Genomic DNA, 24,409 nt, shown 5'->3' with positions numbered 1-24,409 from the left:
CCGAGTATTTCCCCGGAGCTATCGGGAGCGGCACTATTGCTGGTGCTTTCAGTCCCGACCCCCTGCATAAACTCTCCTCCATTCTGACCCACTGGGAATCAACCTCTCTGACCCAGCCCCGCACCTTCTCCACATTCGCCGCCCAGTAGTAGTACATCAGGTTCGGGAGACCCAAACCCCCTGCCTGCCTTCCCCTCTGTAGCAGCACCTTCCTCCCTCCCCATATGAACGAGATAATCCTTCCCTCAATCTCCCTGAAAAAAGCCTTTGGCAGGAAAATCGGTAGGCGTTGAAAAATAAACAGAAATCGCGGCAACACATTCATTTTAACCACCTATACCCGACCCGCCAGTGACAGAGGGAGACCATCCCACCTCGCCAGATCGGCTTTCACTCTCCCCACCAAACTGGTGATGTTGTACCTGCGAAGCCTCCCCCGCTCCTGGACAACCTGCTCCCCCAGGTTCTTAAAGTGAGTCCCTGCCCTACGGAATGGCAGCCCCCCCACCCCCGGCCGAGACACCACAAAATACTCACTCTTGTCCATGTTCAGCTTGTACCCCGAGAAAGACCCAAATACTGGCAGTAGCTCCAATATTCCCCCTATCGACACACTCAGTTCCGACACATACAGCAGCAAGTCGTCGGCATATAAGGACACCTTATGCTCTCTCTCTTCCCCCCCCCCGCCCGCACTATTCCTTTCCATGCTCCCGAACTTCTGAACGCGATGTCCAATAGCTCAATCGCAAGCGCAAACAGCAGGGGGGACATAGGACATCCCTGCCTTGTCCCACGGTGGAGAGAAAAGTATCTCGAGCTGATGTTGTTTGTGCGGACACTCGCCTTCGGCTCCTTATATAATAGCTTTACCCAGTTCACAAACCTTGGTCCAATCCCAAACCGCTCCAGAACTTCCATCAAGTACCCCCATTCTACCCGGTCAAACGCCTTCTTGGCGTCCAATGCCACAACAACCTCTGTTTCCTTCCCTTCCGCCGGTGCCATAACAACGTTCAAAACCCTCCTAATGTTCGAAAACAGCTGCCTCCCTTTCACGAACCCCGTCTGATCCTCACCTATCACCTTCAGGAGGCACTCCTCCGGCCTACCCGCCAGTACCTTCGCCAATACTTTTGCGTCCACATTCAGAAGTGATATGGGCCTATACGACCCACACTCCATCGGATCCTTATCTTTTTTTAGCAACAGTGAAATCTATGCCTGCCCCAAAGTTTGTGGCAACATCCCCTTCCCTATCGCCTCTTCAAACATCCCCACCATCAGGGGTGCCAGCTTATCCTTGGATTTTTTATAATATTCCACCGGAAACCCATCCGGCCCTGCCACCTTCCACGACTCATCCTCCCAATCGCATCCTTTATCTCCTGCTCCACTATTGCTCCTTCTAATGTAGCCCTGTCCCCTTCCCCTATCCTCGGGTACTCCAACCCATCTAGAAATTCCTGCACCTCACGGTCTCCCCCGGGTGGCTCTGACCTGTACAACCTCTCATAAAACTCCTCAAAAACCTTGTTAATCAGATCCGGAGCCACCACCAACTTCCCTGCCCTATCCCTCACCTGAAGAATTTCCCTTGCCGCTGCTTCCCTCCGGAGCTGACCTGCTAACGTACCTTATCCCCATGTTCATAAACTACACCCCTTGCTCGTCTCAGTTGCCGCACCGCCTTCCTGGTGGACAGTCGGTCGAAGCTCGCCTGTAGTTCCTTCCTCTTTTCTAGCTTTGCTGGGTCCCCATCTTCTGCATAACTCCTATCTATCTCCAACATCTCATCTATTACCCTCTGCCACTCCAACCTCTCCTCTTTGTCCACCCTGGCCTTAAACAAAATTACCTCACCCCTCACCTCCACCTTTAGAGCCTCCCAGACACTGCCTTTGACACCGTACAGTTGAAACCTACATATTCCTTAATTACCTTTTCAATTTTCTCACAGAACACTTGGTTCCCCAAAAGCCCCACATTTAGTTTCCACCCCGGCCCCTGCGCTACACCCTTTTCCAGTACCATATCCACCCAATGCGGAGAGTGATCTGACACTGCAATTGCAGAGTATTCCGAGCCCTTCACCCCAGCCAGCAAAACCTTCCCCACCACGAAAAAGTCGATCCGCGAGTATACCTTATGGACTGCTGAGAAAAACAAGTACTCCCATTCCCTCGGGCGCTGGAACATCCAAGGGTCCACCCCTCCCATCCAAACCTGCTAACCAGGCTACGATGTCCGCAGTCGTCCTCTCACCTCACCTCCGTTCACTAGCCAACTTTAGTTAGCTAGCGCGGGTGACTCCCCCCGCCAAGATATATCGTCCCCTCCCATCCAGTCCCAGCGCAAGAAAAAACAAAAACAACAATCCAACCCATACAATTCACTAAAATAAAATATAACCGTCGCAACACAGAACGCCAATCAACCCAACCAATAACTTGAACTCTGTAACAATGTAAAGAGAAGTAAATTACAGTGCACGGGCAAAATTCTCCCCCACCTGGTGGGGCGGGGGGGTCCCGGCGTAGCAGAGTGGCGCCAACCACTCCGGAATTCTCCGCACCTTTAGGGGCTAGGCCCGTGCCGGAGTGGCTCCCGCTCCGCCGATGGCGCCAAAACTGGCGCCAACAGCCTTTGGCGCTACGCCGCCTGGCGTCTGGGCCGGCCGAAAGACCTTCGCCGGTCCACCTATGCGCCGGAGCGTCAGCGGCCGCTGACATCACCACCAGCGCATGCGCGGTGGAGGGGGTCTCTTCCGCTTCCGCCATGGTGGAGGCCGTGGCGGCGGCGGAAGAAAAAGAGTGCCCCCACGGCACTGGCCCGCCCGCCGATCAGTGGGCCCCGATCGCGGGCCAGGCCACCGTGGGAGCACCCCCCGGGGTCCGATCGCCCCGCGCCAACAATCCCGCCGGCATAGAGGTGGTTTAAACGACTTCGGCGTGATTGGCCTGTCAGCGGCGGGACCGGCCCATCGCGGGCCGGAGAATCGCCGTAGGGGGCACGCCGATCGGCAAGGGGGGCACGCTGATCGGCGGGGCGTGATTCCCGCTCCCACCGATTCCCGGGTGGCGGAGAATTCTGGCCACGGTGGGGGCGGGAATTTATGCCCACCCCGGGCAATTCCCCGACCCTGCGGGGGGTCGGAGAATTCCGCCCCACATCAGTGAACAGAAAGCTGTAGCATTTGAACATTTTCCAGCTCCCCAATCACAGTCTCTCTTCCAGCTCTGCTCCTCACATCTGTTCCAAGCCTTCTACCCTCACGAACGCCTCAGCCGCCTCCGCTGTCTTGAAATAAAAGTCTTTGGCCTCATACGTTACCCTCAGCTTCGCCGGGTGTACCACACCAAATCACACTCCCTTTTTGAACAGTGCCGCCTTCACTCGCCCAAACGCTGCTCATCTTTTTGCCAACTCCGTCAAGTCCTGGTCGATCCGAACTACTGCACTATCAGCATGGGCAGCACGGTAGCATAGTGATTAGCAGAATTGCTTCACAGCTCCACGGTCCCAGGTTCGATTCCCGGCTTGGGTCACTGTCTGTGCGGAGTCTGCATGTTCTCCCCGTGTGTGCGTGGGTTTCTTCCCACAGTCCAAAGATGTGCAGGTTAGGTGGATTGGCCATGATAAATTGCCCTTAGTGTCCAAAATTGCCCTTAGTGTTGGGTGGGGTTACTGGGTTATGGGAATAGGGTGGAGGTGTTGACCTTGGGTGGGGTGCTCTTTCCAAGAGCCGGTGCAGACTCGATGGGCCGAATGGCCTCCCTCTGCTCTGTAAATTCTTTGAAATCCCACTGCACCTCGCGCTTCTGCTTCGCCTAGCTTAACACCTTCTCCTTCATGCAATACTTACGGAAGCAGATAATTACTGCTCTTGGCAGCTCATTCACTTTGGGCTTGACCTTAATGACCGATGAGCTCAGTCCAGCTCGTACTGGGAGGGGTTCTCACCCTCCCCCATCAGCTCCGCCAATTTCTTAGCGGAGTACTCTGTTGGCCTTGAGCCCTCTGTCCCTTCGGGCAGGTCCACAATTCTCAAATTGTGCCGTCTCGAGCGGTTCTCCAAGTCCTCAGGTTTTTCTTGGAGTCCTCTGTTAACCACCACTCTCCGCAGCTCGTCCCTCATCGAGGTGAGCTTGTCGCTGTGCTGTGTCACGGCCTCCTCCACTTCCTTTATCTTCTCGCCCTGCTCTCTCACCTCGGCCGATGTCTTTGCCACAGCTACCCTCACCGGGACGATTGCCTCCTCCACCATTGGTTTCAATGCGGCCGCCGTCTCCTTCCTCAAGGCCTCTAAGTGCCTCGCTAACTGTTTTTCCAGCTCTACCGCCATCACCTCGGTCATCTTCTCCATCGTAAGTAGTGCGGCCCTACCACACGGTTCAGCATCCGCCATCCTGTCAGCGCTTTTGCTCATCTTCTCATTCAGCGGCGAACCCGCGTTTCCTCCCTTCTTCGACGCTGCTTTTCGCATCCTTTAACGGAGTATTGTTTTCCTTTTTTTTCCCCTTTCCCCCCTTCACCCTCCTGTCCTTCTTCAATCCGTTTTTTCCTTTGAATTTTTCAAAGGGGGCGGGGGGGGAGAGAAAAAAAAACTTTCACCAAACTTATTTACAACTTCTTCTTTCTCTTCTTTTTTGCATCCCTCCAGACTTTCCCTGGGACTGGACTTCAACTTTCTTAGCACGCTCTGGGTGGGAGCCATCCAACGTGGGAAATTTCTTCTACATCCCACAGCGGCTTCGGGCCTGCCGCTTCAGCCCCCACTTGGCTCCGCCCCCGCTGCTCTGCCCTTCGAGCGCGTGCTGGGCCCGACGCCTCGGCACCCGCCGGCCGACACCCACGTGGGGTTCTTCGCCGGTTTTCAAACCGGCCCCGCTAGCTGCCTGTGACGTTCCCAAAGGCCGTCAGTAGTTGCGGGGGGGGGGGCGATCGAAAAGTCGGGGGAACCCCCGAAAGCATCGCAAATCGTGGCCACCGGCGGGAACTCTTCCCGATGCGGCCGTCCCACTCTCAAGCGCCACCGGAAGTCAGGCCCAACTTCTGACCAAACTTCTCAGCTGAAAATATTTTCAATATGGAATAAAAGAGGCAGTGGCAGCAAGGATACGAGTCAGCAGAAGGACAGGAAACAGAATATTGAATGGTTGTTTGTTTAGACCGGTGGAAGGTATGGCAGTTTCATAAAGGTTCGCCATAGTGGCTGTGTTATACCCCATTCCTCTGCTTATAAAGACCAGAATCCCATATGCCTTTTGAACCATTTTCTCAACCTGCCCTGCCACCTTCAACAACTTCTGCACTCCCCGCATCCCGCTTCAGAATTGCGCCCATTATTTTAAATCGTCTTGCCTCATTCTTCCGATCAAAATTGTATCATTTACACGTTTCCACATTAAGTTTTACCTGTCCTGTGCCCGCTCGCTCCACCAGCCTGTTTGTGTCCCCTTGTTGTCCATCGCAGTCCCTCTCACGGTTCAAAGCTTCCACGTTTTGGTGTCAATGCAAATGTTTCGATTGTTATTAATATAGATCAGGAAAAGCAGTGGCCCCAACACTAATCCCCAGGGAAAATCGCTGCATCTGGTCCAAAAAAAAAAGTATTCGCTATCCTGAATGTGAGCAGCAGAAAGATCCATTGGAGGACAAATATTGGCCAGGATACCGGTGGTGGGGGGGAGATCACCAAGGATCATCTTCAAGTAGTGCCATGGGATCTTTTACATCTATCCGAGGGGCAGACAGGGCCTCATTTTCATATCTGATCATAGAATTTACAGTGCAGAAGGAGGCCATTCGGCCCATCGAGTCTGCACCGGCTCTTGGAAAGAGCACCCTACCCAAGGTCAACACCTCCACCCTATCCCCATAACCCAGTAACCCCACCCAACACTAAGGGCAATTTTGGACACTAAGGGCAATTTATCATGGCCAATCCACCTAACCTGCACATCTTTGTGACTGTGGGAGGAAACCCGAGCACCTGGAGGAAACCCACGCACACACGGGGAGAATGTGCAGACTCCGCACAGACAGTGACCCAAGCCGGAATCGAACCTGGGACCCTGGAGCTGTGAAGCGATTGTGCTATCCACAATGCTAGCGTGCATTGGAAAGATGGCACCTTTAAGAAAGTGCAGCACTCCTTTAGTGCTGCACTCAGAGTGATGAGATCTTGTGCTCGAGTCTTTGGGCACTGTTGCTACTGCCGTACTATTTTGGCCTGAAACTAGCTGATTAAACACAGACCAAGAATGGAACCTCTGTTGCTTCCTCTGGACAATCCAGGTAAGACCTGGAGGCATTTACTGCCTCTAGGTTTTGATATCTAAACTGGGGCAGTACCATTGAAAATTTGACCACCACACGTACCGACGTAGATTCTAACATCAACCCCTTGTGAACTTGTGGGCCCATCGCAGGTTTACATTTTGGCTCAAAGCATTTGTTTTGTCTCCAGTAATGCCTCAGGGTTAGCAAGAACAGAAACTTGCATTTATATCACACTTTCAATGTAGTACGGTGTCCTCAACCCAGCTAAAGTATTTGTTTTGACTTCAGCGACGGAGCCGGGTGAGCAGCACAGTTAACAACTTGCACCGGTAACATAGTGAAATGTTGTGGGGCATGTAATCAGACAAATGTTTGACATTGAACCGTAAAGATAGTCGGGCAGGTGACTAAACGCTTGGCCCATAACAAGTGAAGTATATTGGGTACTGGAAATCTGAAACAAAAACAGGAAATGCTGGAAATATGACCAGGTCAGGCAATATCTGTGGAGAGAGAAAGGTCCTTGGTCCAGAGCGACACGGTGGCGCAATGGTTAGCACTGCTGCCTCACGGCGCCGAGGACCCGGGTTCGATCCGGGACCTCTGGGTGCCCAATTCTCTTCTTTTCCAATTAATGGGCAATTTAGTCTGGCCAATCCACCTACCCTGCACATCTTTGGGTTGTGTGGGGTGAGACCAACGCAGATACAGGGAGAAAGTGCAAACTCCACACAGACAGTGACCCAGAGCCGGGATCGAACCTGGGACCTCGGCGCCGTGAGGCAGCAGTGCTAACCACTACGCCACCGAGCTGCCCTGTCACCAGGTTTGTAAGTTGAAACACAATTACTGTTTATATATAACAAGATTAATGTTAAAATAAGCAGTGAATGCAGCGGAATAGCAACAAGCTAACCAACTACCCCCTGTAACTTTCCCACCCTCTACCCTCACACACAAGACAGACAAACACCGAGATGGGGAAAAGGGTAAAACATTAAGGATGAAGCTCAAAAGATAAGAGTCTTTGTTTCTAATGGTGGTTCTGTACACTGGTTGATCGAAGGCTCTGGTTTACAGCTGGTGATTGTCTTCTTGGCAGAGTCATTCATTCAGTATAGTGTCTGCAGGCAGCGGTCCTTCTGAAGAGCCACTTTAGTTCTTATCAAACTGGACCTCCAGCTCAAAGGTTCACACTCAGACCTATTTCTTTCCAGAGACACTGTCTCACATCAAAACCTGCTTCCAGCTCACGGTATGACTTCAAACCTTTCAGTCTCGAGAGAGCGACACCCAGTCTTACTGGATAGAGAACCAGCTCTCACGGTGGCCTAATGGAAGAGAGTTTAGCTGGATCTTTGAGCGTGAATTATTGGAATCCTCCACCCAAACTGTAGAACCAAATGTGAAACGGAGTGGGCGGGGGGTGGAGAAACAACCTTGTGCCTCTGGAAAACATATCAGTGGATTCAGAACCAATCATGACCTGTTACCGGGCAGAACACTGCCTTTCAGGCCTATTCATTGGCCACCAGCCACATCAATTAATCTGTCATCACTGATATCAGTCGAAAATAGCACATCCTTCTGTATCTTCCTGTTTTATTTAAAGGTGCAGCCTTAAAGTCACAGGTCCATTAAACATCCATGGATCAAAAATGTAACAGCAAAGGGTAAATAAGGAATTGACAGGGAAGTAAACAGGAAGGACCCGTACACTTCTAGAGAAAAGAACCTCTGGTTCTTCGATTACTCCTGCCAGTTATAACACCTTAGGGGCCTCACGGTAGCATGGTGGTTAGCATCAGTGCTTCACAGCTCCAGGGTCCCAGGTTCGATTCCCGGCTGGGTCACTGTCTGTGTGGAGTCTGCACGTCCTCCCTGTGTGTGCGTGGGTTTCCTCCGGGTGCTCCGGTTTCCTCCCACGGTCCAAAGATGTGCGGGTTAGGTGGATTGGCCATGCTAAATTGCCCGTAGTGTAAGGTTAATGGGGGGATTGTTGGGTTACGGGTATACGGGTTACGTGGGTTTAAGTAGGGTGATCATTGCTCGGCACAACATCGAGGGCCGAAGGGCTTGTTCTGTGCTGTACTGTTCTATACCTCAGTTCTGTTAAATCTAGTCTTCTTTATCTTTAAGATAAAGATAGTTTTTGGAAGAATAAAGGGATTAAGGGTTATGGTGTTCGGGCCGGAAAGTGGAACTGAGTCCACAAACGGTCAGCCATGATCTGATTGAATGGCGGAGCAGGCTCGAGGGGCCAGATGGCCTACTCCTGCTCCTAGTTCTTATGTTTGTTCTGTACATCTTCTACCATGCCTCTGAATGCGATTTAATAAAGCAGAACTGTACACCGTATTCCAAGGTACTATCCGAATTTTATCTTAACGGGCGGGATTTCCCTCCGCATCCCGAGGCATGTTTTCCGGAGAAGGCCCAGCATTGGCCGGCAGCAGGATTTTCCAGTTCCAAAACTGTCAACGGGGTTTCCGGTTATTCACGCCATCCAATGCCAGGGAACCCACTGCAAAACTGGAAGGTGCCGCTGCCGGAAACGGACGGAAACTCCCACCCAGTGGCCGGAATTCTCCGGCCGCTGGCTGGCGGGGGATTGTCTGGAACCGCTGGCGGCGCACCCCCCCACCTCGGGTTTCCCGGCACTTGGGGTGGCTTCAATACGATTTCACATTGACAGCGGTGGGAAGTGAGAATCCTTCCACCGAGAAACACGAAGCTGGGGGGCCAGAGGGATCCAACCCAGTATCTCTGTAATCCACTCTATCACCTGAGAAATGAAGCTCAGTACTTTCTTTAGCCTTAATAATCTCCATCAGTACTTTGTGATTTGTATCTCTGTACCTCTGTTGCTGTACTCCATTCAAACACTTATTTCCCAAGGAGTGGGTGACCTCCATATTCTTCCTGCCAAAATATTCCACTTCACTATGTAAGAACATTGAAAACATATTGAATATAGAACGGTGTAGGGTAACCACGGCGCTGAGGACCCGGTTTCGATCCCGGCCCCGGGTCACTATCCGTGTGGAGTTTGCATATTCTCCCTGTGTCTACGTAGGTCTCAGCCCCACAACCCAAAGATGAGCAGGGTAGGTGGATTGGTGATGCTAAATTGCCCCTTAATTGGAAATAAGCACAACAGCGCCTATTCTTTCTCTTTTTTTTAAACATTTTTTTTTTAAATTTAGATTACCCAATTATTTTTTCCAATTAAGGGGCAATTTAGCGTAGCCAATCCACCTACTCTACACATTTTTTTGGGTTGTGGGGGCGAAACCCACGCAGACACGGGGAGAATATGCAAACTCCACACGGACAGTGACCCAGAGCCGGGATTCGAACCTGGGACCTCAGCGCCGTGAGGCAGCTGTGCTAACCACTAGGCCACCGTGCTGCCCGCCTATTCTTTCTCAGGAAACTAAGGAAATTTGGCATATCCACATTGACTCTTACCAACTTTTACAGATGTATCATATAAAGCATCCTATCTGGCTGCATCACAGCCTGATATGGCAACTGCTCGGCCCAAGATCGCAATAAACCACAGAGAGTCGTGAACACAGCCCAGTCCATCACACAAACCCGCCTCTCTTCCATTGACTCTGTCTACACCTTCCGCTGCCTTGGGAAAGCGAGCAGCATAATCTTCCATCGGGCAGGAGATACAAAAGTCTGAGAACACTCACAAACAGATTCAAAAGCAGCTTCTTCCCCGCTGTTACCAGACTCGAAACGACCCTCTTGTGGACCGATCTGATCTCTTCACACGTCTTCTCTACTGAGTAGTACTACACCCTCTGCCTGTACCTATGTTTACCCTATGTATTTTCTTTTCATGTATGGAATGATCTGTCACTGTATGCAGGACAATACTTTTCACTGTACCTCGGTACACTCAACAATAAACAAATCATATGCGGTGGGCACTTTATATTTATTTTTCTTAAAAGAATATAGAAAGGGATTTGGGGAGAGAATTCCCCAGCTTGGGGCCCAGATAGAAAAAGGCATGTCTGCCATTGAAAATCACAAACGTGGAAGAGGCCAGTGTTTTAGGACTGCAGCAATGTTAAGGTGGTTGTCGGACTGGGAGTGTTCTGCCCGGTAACAGGTCATGATTGGTTCTGGACCCACTGATATGTTTTCCAGAGGCAGAAGGTTGTTTCTCCCCGCCCACTCCGTTTCACATTTGGTTCTACAGTTTGGGTGGAGGATTCCAATAATTCACGCTCAAAGATCCAGCTAAACTCTCTTCCATTAGGCCACAGTGAGAGCTGGTTCTCTATCCAGTAAGACTGGGTGTCGATCTCTCGAGACTGAAAGGTTTGAAGTCAAACCGTGAGCTGGAAGCAGGTTTTGATGTGAGACAGAGTGTCTCTGGAAAGAAATAGGTCTGAGTGTGAACCTCTGTAACTGGGCAAACGGGAGGATAGTAAGCACACAGTATGCTTGATTATGTAGAGGGATCTAACTTTGCAAGATGTGGATGTACCCAACTGCTGCATATTAGGTTCTTACTCTACTTGCCCTCTATGTTTACAGGTCACTGATGGAGTGACTGGAAAGTCAAGTCTCTAAATGCCACAAATCGAACTCTTCATTGTACTGCATGTGCCTGCACTATCTCCAGCAGAAGAGAGAGCTGCCTCGGAAATTTTGATTGTGGTTACCGTCTCCCCTTCTGCTCCTCCCGTCACCGTGCAACTCTCTTGAATGCCGTCAATGGCCACCTCACTTTCAGAGAACATCCCGGCGTAAAAATAAATCAGAGTTTTGCCTGCGACGTGTGAGCCTCTGCAAGATGCGCCGGCGGAAAACTGTACCAAACATTTTCACTCGCGAGGAAAGAGAAGCCATGTCGCAGGAGAATTGATGATGAGCTGCAAGGTTTTTTTTTTGCTCTGACAGGACTTGTCACTGGGAGCTCAAGGCAAGGCAAACAGTGCCGGGACTGGTACAAGCCTACCACTGAAAAGGGATCGTTTGTAAATATTAAAGACAGATCAAAAAGTCATTTTTGTGTAATTGTAAATATTATTGATCAACGATTGTCTGGAATAAACGATATTCATGTTGTACTTCTGCCGTGGACCACATTCAAACTTTTAGATCAGCAACAACAGACTGAGCATGCTATGATGATAGGACCATATTTTGGGAACGACTGATAAATACGCCATTCCCAATCTTTTGTGGGGCTGTGGGTTGGGAAAGACTTGGTTGCTGATTGGGGAAATAGGGAGAAATAGTGCCAGAAAATGTTGACAATTCCCATTGGGGTGCCACAGTGGTTAGCAGTACTGCCTCACAGCGCCAGGGACTCGGGTTCAATTCTAGCCTTGCACGATTGTGGAGATCGCACTTTCTTCCCGTGTCTGCCTGGGTTTCCTCCGGGTGCTCCGGTTTCCTCCCTCCGTGCAAAGATGTGCAGGTTAGGTGGATTGGCCATGATAAATTGCCCCTTAGTGTCCAAGGATGTGCAGGTTAGGTGGGGCTACAGGGATAGAGCAGGGGAGTGGGCCTAGGTAGGGTGCTCTTTCAGAGGGTCGGTGCAGACTCGATGGGCCAAATGGCCTTCTGCACTGTAGGGATTCTATGAACTAGAGAAAAATCAGTTGCAAATCTGAAAACATATATGTATGGCATATTAATAGGAAGAAGGTGTCCACACAAGAAATAGCTAGATAAAACCTTGAAGGGTAAACATTCTATACAGCCAGTGGTGAGGATCTGGAATGCACTTCCTGAGGGTAGAGCTATGTAAAGATAGATATAATTAGATGGAATATAGATAATTAAACGCAATCCTGGCATTACTTTTTAGGAATAAAGATTCCCTTAGTACAAATAAATTGTCACTCCTTTGAAAAGTTTGTCCAGATATCTCTGCTCTACACGATACTGATCTAAGACATGTTATCTGATGATGCCAAGTGTCTATGGCAGTGGAATGTTTTGAAAGGTCTTTGAACATAAGGAGCGTGGTATGCACTGATATGGTAAGGACACAAAATGTAAGTCCTGTCAATGTTTTTTAAATCCTGCTAACATTCCTTTTGCTAAAAGCTATCAACAGACGTTAAAATCACTTTATGGTGTAAAGCATATCCAGTTTGCCTGGAAAATCTGATGGTACAAGTTTGGGAAAGGAATTCCTGAGCTACTAGTACAAGGTAGAAACAGACATCGCAGCTGTCAATCACTTATCAATTCATGTAAAGATGGCCAATCACGGAAATAGTACCTCGCGCACGTTGGCCGGGATTTTCCGCTCCCATTCACTGTGTTCGGCGCCAGGTGAGGAATATATCGCAAAGTCGTGTTTCACGAAGACTTGAGCACATAGCTCGATTATCCCCTCCTCCTCGTCGGAGACGGGCCAATAATAAATTAACATTATTATCAGGTACATATGCCGGAATCATTCCACCCATTTCAAAACAATCCATCCACTGCGGCGTAATGTCAGAACGGCGTGAAGCACGACTGCTCTCCGAAGGCGCCCACCTTCCGAGCAGTATTCCCAATGGAGCTTGGGTGAATGCAGTGCGCGGTAGAGATTGGGTCAAGCCTGGGGAATGCCGGGGGCTCCACCAGGGCGAACTGCCCAGTTGTACGTTGGGGTGTTCTTTAAAAATGGCGTTCGGGATCATCAAGTGTCTTAAATTGCTGGCAGGGCGGGTGGATCAGAGATACCAGCGATAACTTTGTGGGACTTATAAGAGTCAAAACTGGAGGTGTCCCAAATTCAACTTTTATTTGCTAATTATTTATCTATACACACTTGCGTAAAACTGAATCAAAACACTGATCAGAAATAATACATAAACTGGTTAGAACAGAACGTAAAGCATAAAACAAAAAGCATAAGAAAAGTGCAAAGAGAATTACCTTTTAAAAAAAGTAAATCGATAGATGGTTCAAAATTCATGAAAGCATAAATTTGGAACAATCCCTTAATCACGAGGTCTCACTCTTGAGGAATTCCTTACCTATGGTCTAATCCTTCATTCATTCTCATTGGTTTTTAATTCACAGATGAGGCCTCCTGATTTATTCAAATAAATGTCTGTCACTTAGAAGATTATTTGATAATACATATTGGTCATTGCTTAAGATTTACTAATGTCCATCAAAATTAATTCAGTATCTACGTGCGCCACCTCACCTCTACGAGGGTAAGGTGCTTAGTTACGACTAGCCATTAATCTTGCTGGTGCTGAGTATTTAATACATTTTCATCCCCTAAATGTACTAGAATATATATAATGGTCTTATGCATTACATGAAACATTTAATGAAACAATGTTTGAATTTCTGCAGACATGGCACCAAAGTTCAACAGTTTATTCATTATCTGGGACATCTGCAACATTGACTATCTTTTTGCAGACAGGGTGGGCAGGTTTCTCTCAGCCCAGACCGGGCGTGAGAATCGCCGGGACGGGCGCCAATCGATAGACGCTGGTCCGTCAATTCTCCGAAGAGCAGAGAATCGGCGCAGTGGGGGTCGTTTTACGCGCCCCACCCCCGGCGATTTTCCTCCTGGGGTGGGCCGAGCAAAAATACCCGAGTCCCGCTGGTGCCGCTCACACCTGCTCTTACCCAGCGGGACCTCGGCGTGCATGCACCCGGGGGAAGCCTGGTGGGGGGGGAAGGGGGGTACAACCCCGGAGGGGGGGGGGGGGGCTCCGCTGTGCCCTGGCCTGCAATCGGGGCCTACCAATCAGCGGGCTGGCCTCTCGAGCTGGGGGCCTCTTTTGTTCCGCGCCAGCCCCTGTAGCCCTGCGCCATGTTGCGTCGGGGTTGGTGCGGAGAAGGGAGCCACTGCGCATGCGCGCATTGGCGCCGGTCCCACTCCACACGCGCAGACCCGCGCCGCCCATCTGACGCCGGGGATCGGCAGCTGGAGTGGCATGGGTCGCTCCAGTGCTGTGCTGGTCCCCAGTAGGGGTCAGAATTGCTGCTCCTGAGGCCATGTTGATGCCGTCGAGAAACGAGACAGCGTTTACGACGGCGTCAACACTTAGCCTCAGGATCAGAGAATCCCGCCTGGTGTTTTTGAATATTTATATTCTCTAACTATATATCGAACCAATCCTTAAAGGCACCAAATAAATTAATGAATCAATAAATCAGTAATCTATCAGACCCATGACTAGAATTATTTTTTTCATTGGTGCTGCACTATATGACGGAGAAAGCTACTAATGCCGCTGGTGGCTTCAATGCCGCTTTTCCCGCCCGACATCGGTCTTTCCCATTATCAAGGGAACCATCTTTCCGAAGAGACAGATATTATGGGAATGTCGCCTCAGGATGTGGGCATCACTCTCTAGGCCAACATTTATTGCCCATCCTTAGTTGCCTTTTAGAAAGTGGTGGTGAGCTGCCTTGAACCACTGTAGTCCTTGTGTAGGTACGCCCACAGTGCTGTTAGGAAAGGGATTTCAGAATTTTGACCCAGGAACAGCGATATATTTCCAAGTCAGGCTGGTGAGTGACTTGGAGAGGAACCTCCAGGTGGTGGGGTTCCCAGGCATCTGCTACTCTTGTCCTTCTAGATGATAGTGGTCGTGGATTTGGAAGGTCCTGCCGAAGGAGACTTGGTGAGTTCCTGCAGTGCATCTTGTAGATGGTACTCACGGCTGCCACTATGCATCGGTGGTGGAAGGATTGAATGTTTTTGGATGGGATGCCAATCAAGCGGGCTGTTTTGTTCTGTATGGTGTTGAGCTTCAGTGTTGTTGGAGCTGCACTCATCCAGGCAAGTGGAGTGTTCCATGAAACTCCTGACTTGTGCTTTGTAGATGAACAGGCTTTGGAGAGACAGGGGGCGAGCACAGTCGTGGTGCTCCCGTCCCAATCGGTCCCCTAAATGCCCCAAACGGGCATCTGGCACCCGTTTCACGAATGCAGCGACCAGCTTGTTTGCCACCATCGTGAAACGGGCGTGAAGGACCGGCCGCTCGGCCCATCGGGCTCGGAGATTCGCCGCTCGCCGTGAAAAACGGTGAGCGGCGATTTTTCTGAGCGGGGGGGGGGGGGGGGAGAATCCAAGGGAGCGTAAAAAATGTTGGGGAGCTCTCCCGCGATTCTCCCAGGCCACGTGGGGAGCGGAGAATCGCGCCCCTAGCCTTTGACCTGCTCTGGCAGCCACAGTATTAATATGGCTTGTCCAGTTCAGTTTCTGGTCAATGGAATGCTGACAGTGGGGGTTCACTGATGGTAATGACATTGAAAACTATAAAACATTACAAACATTTTCAGACAGAAGCTCACAGCTTCATGATAAGAGCATTCTCAACATTTAAATAAATTAAAATTTTACCAGTAAGAGTGAATGATATTCACTTATCATTTATTCACTTATTCACTTATATAGCCTTATAATGATAATGAAAATAGAGAGAGGAAATACCCACATTTACAGGAGGCTAACAAGATTAGAAACAATATAAAATTAGGAACATCATTGAAAGTTCAGAATTACTGGAATCCTCACCAATGCTTCTCAGGCAAAACGTGGCAAGTATCGTCAGACACACCTACTCTGGATTGAGGAGAGACTTGCTGACCAGGTAGAATGGCAATCGGGAATTTAACATAGAACATAGAACATAGAACGATACAGCGCAGTACAGGCCCTTCGGCCCTCAATGTTGCACCGACATGGAAAAAAACTAAAGGCCATCTAACCTACACTATGCCCTTATCATCCATATGCTTATCCAATAAACTTTTAAATGCCCTCAATGTTGGCGAGTTCACTGCTGTTGCAGGTAGGGCATTCCACGGCCTCACCACTCTTTGCGTAAAAAACCCACCTCTGATCTCTGTCCTATATCTATTACCCCTCAATTTAAGGTTATGTCCCCTCGTGATAGCCACCTCCATCCGCGGGAGAAGGCTCTCGCTGTCCACCCTATCTAACCCTCTGATCATTTTGTATGCCTCTATTAGGTCACCTCTTAACCTTCTTCTCTCTAACGAAAACAACCTCAAGTCCATCAGCCTTTCCTCATAAGATTTTCCCTCCATACCAGGCAACATCCTGGTAAATCTCCTCTGCACCCGTTCCAAAGCTAAGGGAACACTTTATGTTTAATTTTTGATGTGGATGTTAAACTATTTTGTCGAAACATTGTAGAGGTGGAACTCTTAGATTCTGTATTTACATTGACACACAGGAGTTCTGTTTTTCAAGTTCCTTCAGTCAACATTGTTCAGTATGAAATTGTACCGATACTTTCTTCAGAGACTGATAAACAGGCAATATAATGGCTGATAACATCGTGCATGGAATGTTTCATAGAACATAGAACATACAGTGCAGAAGGAGGCCATTCAGCCCATCGTGTCTGCACTGTAGCCATGCTGGCCACGCAAAATGGACTCTGAGCCAAACTAAAATGGAAGGCTGCTGAGAAACAGACAGTTCAGCCAGAACAGCAGTCTGCAAAGAGCAGTTTGCATTCTGCAGCAGCAGAAACCAGTTTGGGCTCAGGTGAAAAGACCTTAGCTAGGTGCAAATGGCAAAACGCTTTGCATGCTAATGAGGCCATCAGACTTGAACACCCACACAATAGATACATTTGGTTCTGAATGGACACATTCCAATCAAGACCCAGACATCGAGGCACCAGAAACCTCCAAACAAAAGGACATAAGAAACGCCCCCTCCATCACGGAGACCCCCTCGCATTGGGGAATTAATCCAGTATCGATAAGAAATTGATCCAATAGGTAGAGCCCGCCCGAGAAGAGGGAAGGACAACGGAACCCCTATAAAAGATAGGGACCTCGTGTTGTCCGGTCTGTTAAACCTGTGCTCCGGCCCCGACTGACACCTGGTATCCTGACTCCAGCCGTTGAGCACCAGCCGCCGAAACCGTAAGTTCAACGCTCGCTACGCGATCCAAGCCCACTAGACTCCCAAGTGCCAGAACGCTTGCTGAAGGCTGCAGACAAAACCAGGACGAAGGCCTCGTTCTCTGACCTTGCCTGTTCCTGTTAGATAAGTATTCTGTTTGCTTATGTTTAGTTGTAGCTTAGTCTCTTAGTGTGTGCATGAGTATTTATTATTAACTGTATAATAAATATTGATCGTTTGAACTTGACTAATCGGTGTATCGTCTTTATTACTTTGAATTTGACCTTGGAATACTTGTGACGTTGCCTATACGGCAGCTGGCGACTCCAGAGCTAAATAATTACATAGAACAGAGCCTAGCAGTGTTAAGCACACGTCGAACTCGGAGGCGTGTTAATACACTCCAATAAACGCGTTTTACGCCCAAAGTAAAACGTGCAACATTTAGTGGCGACATCCGCCGGGACCCTGTTGTAAGTGGAAACACCACAGTGTCCAGGACCCTGAAATTTGAATTGGAACTCCAAATTGCAGAGAAAGAAAGAAATCACAAGTATTCAAGGTGTTCAAAATAATAAGCGAAATTCGGAAGTGTGTTTTAGTGCATGCGTACTAACAGGGCTGTAAGGTAAAACTGAAAGCTTTTTGTTGCGACAAACTTTCGGTAGTTTTGTAATCGGAAAATAGCGTAAGCCGTACCCTTTTCACGAAACACCACCCCAGCAACCCCCTGTTCCAAATTATAAAAAGAGAGTCAGAGGAAATGGCCATGCAGGCAATGGAACGTCTGATGGATCCAGCAAAGTTTGTGGTCGCAGCGACCAGCAGCAGTAGCAGGGTAGGCCAGTGTCCCACGTGGGAGCTGGAACTCCGCAAATATCTGCAGGGAAAGGGATGGCCCCTTTGGAAAGAGTTTTGTGCAAATGAGGAGACAGGTCCCGGGAGTATAGGTCATACTTGGTGGGAGAACCTCTCTCAAATACACAAAAAGAGTTTAGGAAAAGCACGCAAGCCGATGGCGATTGTGTCCTGCTTGGCACAGTTGCGAGGCGCAGAGGAGGTCATCAGGACGCTCCGGGCAGATTTAGAGGAAAGGAACCGAATGAGTAAGGTCGATGTCAGGGACATCGAGAAAGAAAACCTGGATCTTAAAGGGAAGTTGGCAGAGAAGGGTAGAGAGGTGGATGATGCCAAGAGGGCTCACCAGTCTTGTCTAGCTCATCTGAACAGTTCCCAGACCCAGTATGAGAAAGCCTATCAGGACGTGCAACGTGCCGTTCTGATAAGACAGGAATCGGAAAAGCAGGTGGAGGCATTGCAGAGGCAATGTTCCGATCTCAAAGCAGCTTTGAGAGCACTCCATGCTGCAACGACCGAACAAAGACAAAGCACAGTTGACCACGCGAAATGCAGGAAACAGATTGCGGAACTGCAATCTCTGCTTTCGGTGCAGAATGGCTTCCAAAGCACCTTTGGAGCTCAGTTAGATGGGGAAAATGCCCCAGATTGGCAGGAATTAAGCGAGACAGCGCAGCGTTATGTTCAGGGAACATGTGCGCCAGCAGCTCAGCAGAAACGACAGGCACCCCAACCCCCCACAGCTCAGATCATAACCGCACCCATGAATCCCGTAACCACACAGAGGAAAGCCGAATCAGAAGGCGCCCCAGACATAACTTACACCACCCCTTTAACAGTAACCCAGCTAAGGGACGCTTGTGAAAAGATCACTCCGTTCCTCCCCACTGCAGACCCCCACCAGTTTTTCGCTAAAGTAAAACAGCAGGCTACCATGTACGGCCTGGATGAGAGAGAGCAGGTTAAGCTCACCGTGCTGAGCTTAGACCAGAGTGTAGTGGCAGCCCTCCCCGACCCACAAAACGTGGCAGGAGGCAGCCTAGAGGAGATGCACACTGCCATTTTAGATGCCATCGGGTACAATAGAGGTGACCCCGTAGAAGGATTGAATAAGTGCAGGCAGAAGAGATCCGAACACCCCACAGCATTCGCAGGAAGGCTGTGGATTCACTTCAGCGCAGTTTTCGGACAGCTAGATAGAGCGCATTTAACCCGCGAAAACATGGTTAAGTGGACGCGCACAATTATCTCACACGCAACAGAAGCAGGACAGAGCGCTTGCAATAATTACGACCCCTCAGAAGAGGCCCATAACGAAAAATGGGTCCTCAAAAGATTGTCCCGCGCTTGGGAGCAATCGCTTCAGGCAAAAGCAAAGGTTAGATCCCCAGAAGAGGCTCAGGCTGCTGCAGATATCCAAGCAGTCAGAGAGCACCAGAAGCCCGCATGGGTAAATGAAGGCAAGAGCAGCCCTCAACAGAAAGGACAGGAATGCTATAACTGTGGACAGTTAGGGCATTGGGCAAAAGAGTGCCAAGCACCCCAGCGATCTCAGAGAGGCCAGCAGACAGGCACTCTGAACCGCAACAAGGCAAAACCCATCCACAATGTAGCAGTACAGTCAGGACCCACCAATGTGGACGAGACGAACTGACGGTGTTCGGGCTCCCCCACTTGGGTCTGTGACACACTATGGGACTCATCAGGGAGGCCCGTAGTCACGGCAAAAGTCAAAGGGAAGCCCATAGAGTTACTGTGGGACACAGGAGGCTCCCGCACCACCATTAACTCCACAACCACGGCACACGCAGACACGTGGCCGACCACCTCCACCATCACACTTAGCGGGTTCACCGGACACTCGCAGCAGGGACATATCACAGCACCCGTAGCGATCCAGCTAGGGAACATTTCCACAAGACACCCCGTAGTTTTAGTAAATCTTCCCCGGACAGCAGAGCACATCCTGGGGATAGATTTTATGAACACACACAGCTTGTCGTTCGACCCAGTGAACCAGTGTGTCTGGCGAATGGCGAGATCAGACAGAGCCCCAGCCACCCTCACAGTAGGAGACTACGCTAATCGGATTAGCGCAGTGGGAGAGTACTCATTCGACCTGACTACACTCCACACCGACCGACAAATTAAGGCCCTACTGAACAAACACAGGACAGCATTTGCAAGTCACCGTCATGACTGTGGCAGAATGACTGGACAAGTTCATGTTACCGGACAGGACCCCCAACCGCAAAAGCAGTATAGATTTCCCCTCGAGGCAGAGGTGGAAATAGAAAAGGTTATAGGCAGCTTGTTGGACCAAGGTGTACTGAGAACGGTAGCCTCCACCAACAATGCCCCTGTTTGGCCAGTGAGGAAGCCCGATGGATCATGGCGTCTGACCATCGATTATCGGGAACTCAACAAAGTAACCCCCGCAGTAGCCCCAACGGTAGCTACTAGTCCCGAGACCATGCTCAAGCAGGGTCTCAACGCCAAGTACTTCACGGTATTGGACATCAGTAATGGATTCTGGTCAATACCATTGGCAAAAGCGTGCCAATACAAATTCGCATTCACTTTTAAAACACAGCAGTACACGTGGACATGCCTCCCACAAGGATTCCACAATTCACCCTCCATTTTCCACCGACAGCTGGCAAGTGGATTAGAGAAATTTTCCCGACCCGAATGTCTGGTACAGTATGTAGACGACCTACTACTGCAGACAGACACAAAGGCAGAGCACATTACGCTTCTGGCCGAACTCCTGGAACTCTTAACTGAAATTGGCTGTAAAGTTAACCCGAAAAAGGCCCAAATATTGGAAAGTAAAGTGATGTATTTGGGATCAGTCATCACGCACGGCAAACGCGAGATCGAATTCAAAAGAATTGATTCGATTGTCAAATTGCCCCTTCCCCAGAATGTTTCAGCCCTCCGGTCGTTTTTAGGACTGGTTGGCTATTGTCGGAACCACATCGACGGATTCGCGACAAAAGCCGCCCCACTTTCAGACCTCCTTAAGAAAGGAGCCCCCTGGGAATGGCTTCCGCAGCATACAGGCGCTGTGGAAGAGTTGAAACGAGCCCTTAGTGCAGCACCCGCGCTGCTAGTCCCCGACCAACTTTCACCGTACGCAATAGAGGTAGCGAGCACCGATCTGACCCTCTCGGCCGTGTTGCTTCAAGAACGGCACGAGCAGCTAAGACCAGTGGCTTATGCCTCCCGACTGTTAGACCCGGTAGAACAAGGATTTTCAGCCTGTGAGAGGCACCTCCTTGCTGTCTTCTGGGCAGTGCAGTATTTCTCATACATCACCGGACTCAACCCCATTACTATTCTGACCGAACACACACCCACACAGCTACTACTAGACGGTCGACTGAAGGACGGTTCAGTTAGCCAGATTAGGGCAGCTAGGTGGACCCTACTTTTACAAGGACGGGACATTACAGTGAAACGGACACGCACCCACACATACTTAGCAGACAACCTCCAATACCCCGGACAGCCCCATGACTGTGAAATTGTAGCTCCCCTGCATAACACAGGACCCTTTTTAGCAAAAACACCCCCCAGGAAGATAGGGAACCCAAAACAAAGCCCCCAGCCCACAGACACGTGTGGACCCTTGAGGATTTATGTAGACGGTTCCTCCACAGTTTTAAATGGTGAGCGTATCACAGGATGCGGCATCTATGTAGAGGACGCGCAGGGGCGCGCTCTCGAAGAGATAGCTCTTAAGTTACCAGGTCACTTAGGCGCGCAGGCAGCAGAGCTAGCAGCCATAGCGTACATAGTGGACCACCCCGATTCTTTCCCCAGCCCAGCAGACATATATTCAGACAGCCTATATGTATGCAATAGCCTGACAGATTTTCTGCCCCTGTGGAGGACACGAGGTTTTGTCTCCGCAGACGGAAAACCCCTTCCATCAGCCCCTCTACTCCAGCATATTTTAGCAAAAGCGAAGGACAGGACCTTCGGCATAATAAAAGTTCGAAGCCACCATAGGTCATCACCCCCTGGGAATGTAAAAGCCGACGCATTGGCTAAGGCAGGTTCCAGGAGAGGACACTTATGGACCCCCCCAGCTAGCGCACCAGCTAGCGCCCCTGTGAGCGCAGTCCAAGTCTCACAGACTGATATTAAAGATCTCGTGGCGGCACAAAAACAGGACGGAGACCTCAGGGAGGTTTTCAAGGGAAACTTTGTGCCTGCTTACGAGCACTTTAAACACGCACTGACCACACATGAGGGTGTGATCATTAAGGACCAACTTTATGTGGTCCCACAGCAGGACAGGAATCAGATGATTGCCTTGTTCCATGACGGACACGGGCATCAGGGAATTGATGCAACAACGAGGCACCTCAGGCAACTCTGTTGGTGGCCTAATCTCAGGAATGATGTAACGCACTACATAGAGAATTGCCTGATTTGTGCTCAGAATAACCCGGAGCGGTATTCTAAGAAGGCACAACTTCGGCATACTCGCCCAGTTAACGGCCCTTGGACAAACCTCCAGATCGACTTTATAGGTCCATTGCCCCCTTGTCGGAATGGCTATAAATACGTTCTGGTGGTGATAGATACCTTTACCAAGTGGGTAGAGGCATTTCCCTCACGAACAAACACAGCTAAGACAGCTGCAAAGATCCTGACCCACCACATCTTCACGAGATGGGGTTTACCCCGAAGTATCGATTCGGACCAGGGATCTCACTTTACAGGACGGGTCATGAGGAACGTCCTGACAATATTCGGAATCAAACAGAACTTCCATATTGCGTATCATCCACAGTCCAGCGGGATTGTGGAGCGCATGAATCGGACCCTAAAAACTACCCTTAGGAAAATGGTTCAAGAGAACAATTCCACATGGGATTCAGTGCTCCCCTTTGCACTTATGTTCATAAGGAACACTGTCTCCACATCGACAGGATACACACCACACACACTCATGACCGGACGCCCTATGAAAGGTACAGAATTCCTTTTAGGACTGGACATGACAAGCCCCGAAGTGACGGCCCTCACACATGAAAAGGCAGTTAAAGATCTAGTTGAGACTGTGAGGTCTGCACAGCTCGCAGCCGCAGTCCAGCTAGGGAAACGCCGACAGCAACGGACTGCCTGTTTCAACAAGACCGTACACACCACAGAATTCCAGGTTGGGCAACAGGTAATGTTATCTGTTTATAACCCCAGCAGTTTTTTGGCTCCAAAATATTCCGGTCCCTACTCAATTTCGGACAAAATTAGCCCCTCCGTTTACAGGATAAAGTATCCTAATGGGAAGACCGCGTGGTTCCATATAAACCAGTTAAAGGCATATGGAACACAGGCCAACCATGCTCACCATGTCCTGCTGGATGCAGCAGAACACTTCACCCCGCCCACCAGAGACACTTTTCCACCATCCCCCTCACAGACCAGTTCATCCACGGACTCGCCCACGACTCCGCCCACAGACCACTACAGACCACGCCCCGACACGCCCACAAGCTGCCACAGCAGAGACAGCAGGACTGACACTGACTCTGAAGACAGCGACACCACACAGCCATACAGCCCACACTGCACCAACTACGACCCCGACTCCAGTGACCCCATGGAAGTCACCTACCTCAAATATCCAGAACCACCACCCGACCCCGACTACCCCGACAACACACTCGACACTACACAATGGCACAGGGACAATTCCTACAGACTTGTCCGCAATGACGAGAGTGACCCCCGGTCACACAATTCCAAAATAGCATGCCTGATCCACACAAGGGTGTGGGATCCGGGAGAGCAGGACGACACGGTGTCTGACTCCCGACACGGCAACCCCTTTGTGACCCTGTTCACAGAGGCAGAATCAAAGTGAGGTGTCCAGATGATGTAAGATAGGTATCGTTTGAGGGAAACGATGTCCTTTCTGATGGAACCTGCACGTATGTTTGTCTTCGTTTTATGTTTGTTTGTTTCAGGAATGTAAATGTTTCAGCTGAAAAGATTGTGACCACCTCACATACACGTTAGCTTGTCTGCCGAAACTTTTGAGAACTTCGGTTTGATTGGAGATCCTTTCCAAAGTTGTAAGGCCACACGCCAAATAGCTTGTCCGCAGATATCTCTGAGAACTTCAGGGATGTCCTCAGTTGGAGCATCTTGGCTCCCTTGGTTTTTTTAGGTGCCCCTCTATTCGGCGAAATAGAGGCTGCAAGTCATGGTAAACACATTCGTACCCGTTTTTCCAGGTTACTCAGGCAGTGGACAAACGGCACTGAGGACCCGCCCTGTCTGAGAACCAACCCTTGGTCAGCCAAGCTCGGGTATGGCACAGCACGCCCTACCCGGGGATCCCATCCAACTCGTACC

General features: G+C 49.9%; 1 protein-coding gene across 1 annotated transcript in view; it reads left to right on the top strand.

Annotated features, from left to right (window-relative positions):
* Positions 1–11,381, top strand: part of LOC119954765 — a 108,757-nt gene extending 97,376 nt beyond the window's left edge. Inside the window, exon 4 of the mRNA XM_038780305.1 lies at positions 10,846–11,381. The gene's annotated coding sequence lies outside the window, so the exon portion shown is untranslated. The remainder of the gene's footprint in view (positions 1–10,845) is intronic.
* The last annotated feature ends 13,028 nt before the right edge of the window (positions 11,382–24,409 follow it).

Source organism: Scyliorhinus canicula, chromosome 20 (assembly GCF_902713615.1).
Source record: "Scyliorhinus canicula chromosome 20, sScyCan1.1, whole genome shotgun sequence".
In the NCBI taxonomy this organism is placed as follows: domain Eukaryota; kingdom Metazoa; phylum Chordata; class Chondrichthyes; order Carcharhiniformes; family Scyliorhinidae; genus Scyliorhinus; species Scyliorhinus canicula.
The sequence above is the reverse complement of the archived record's forward strand: the minus strand, read 5'-3'. Positions and strand labels throughout refer to the sequence as shown.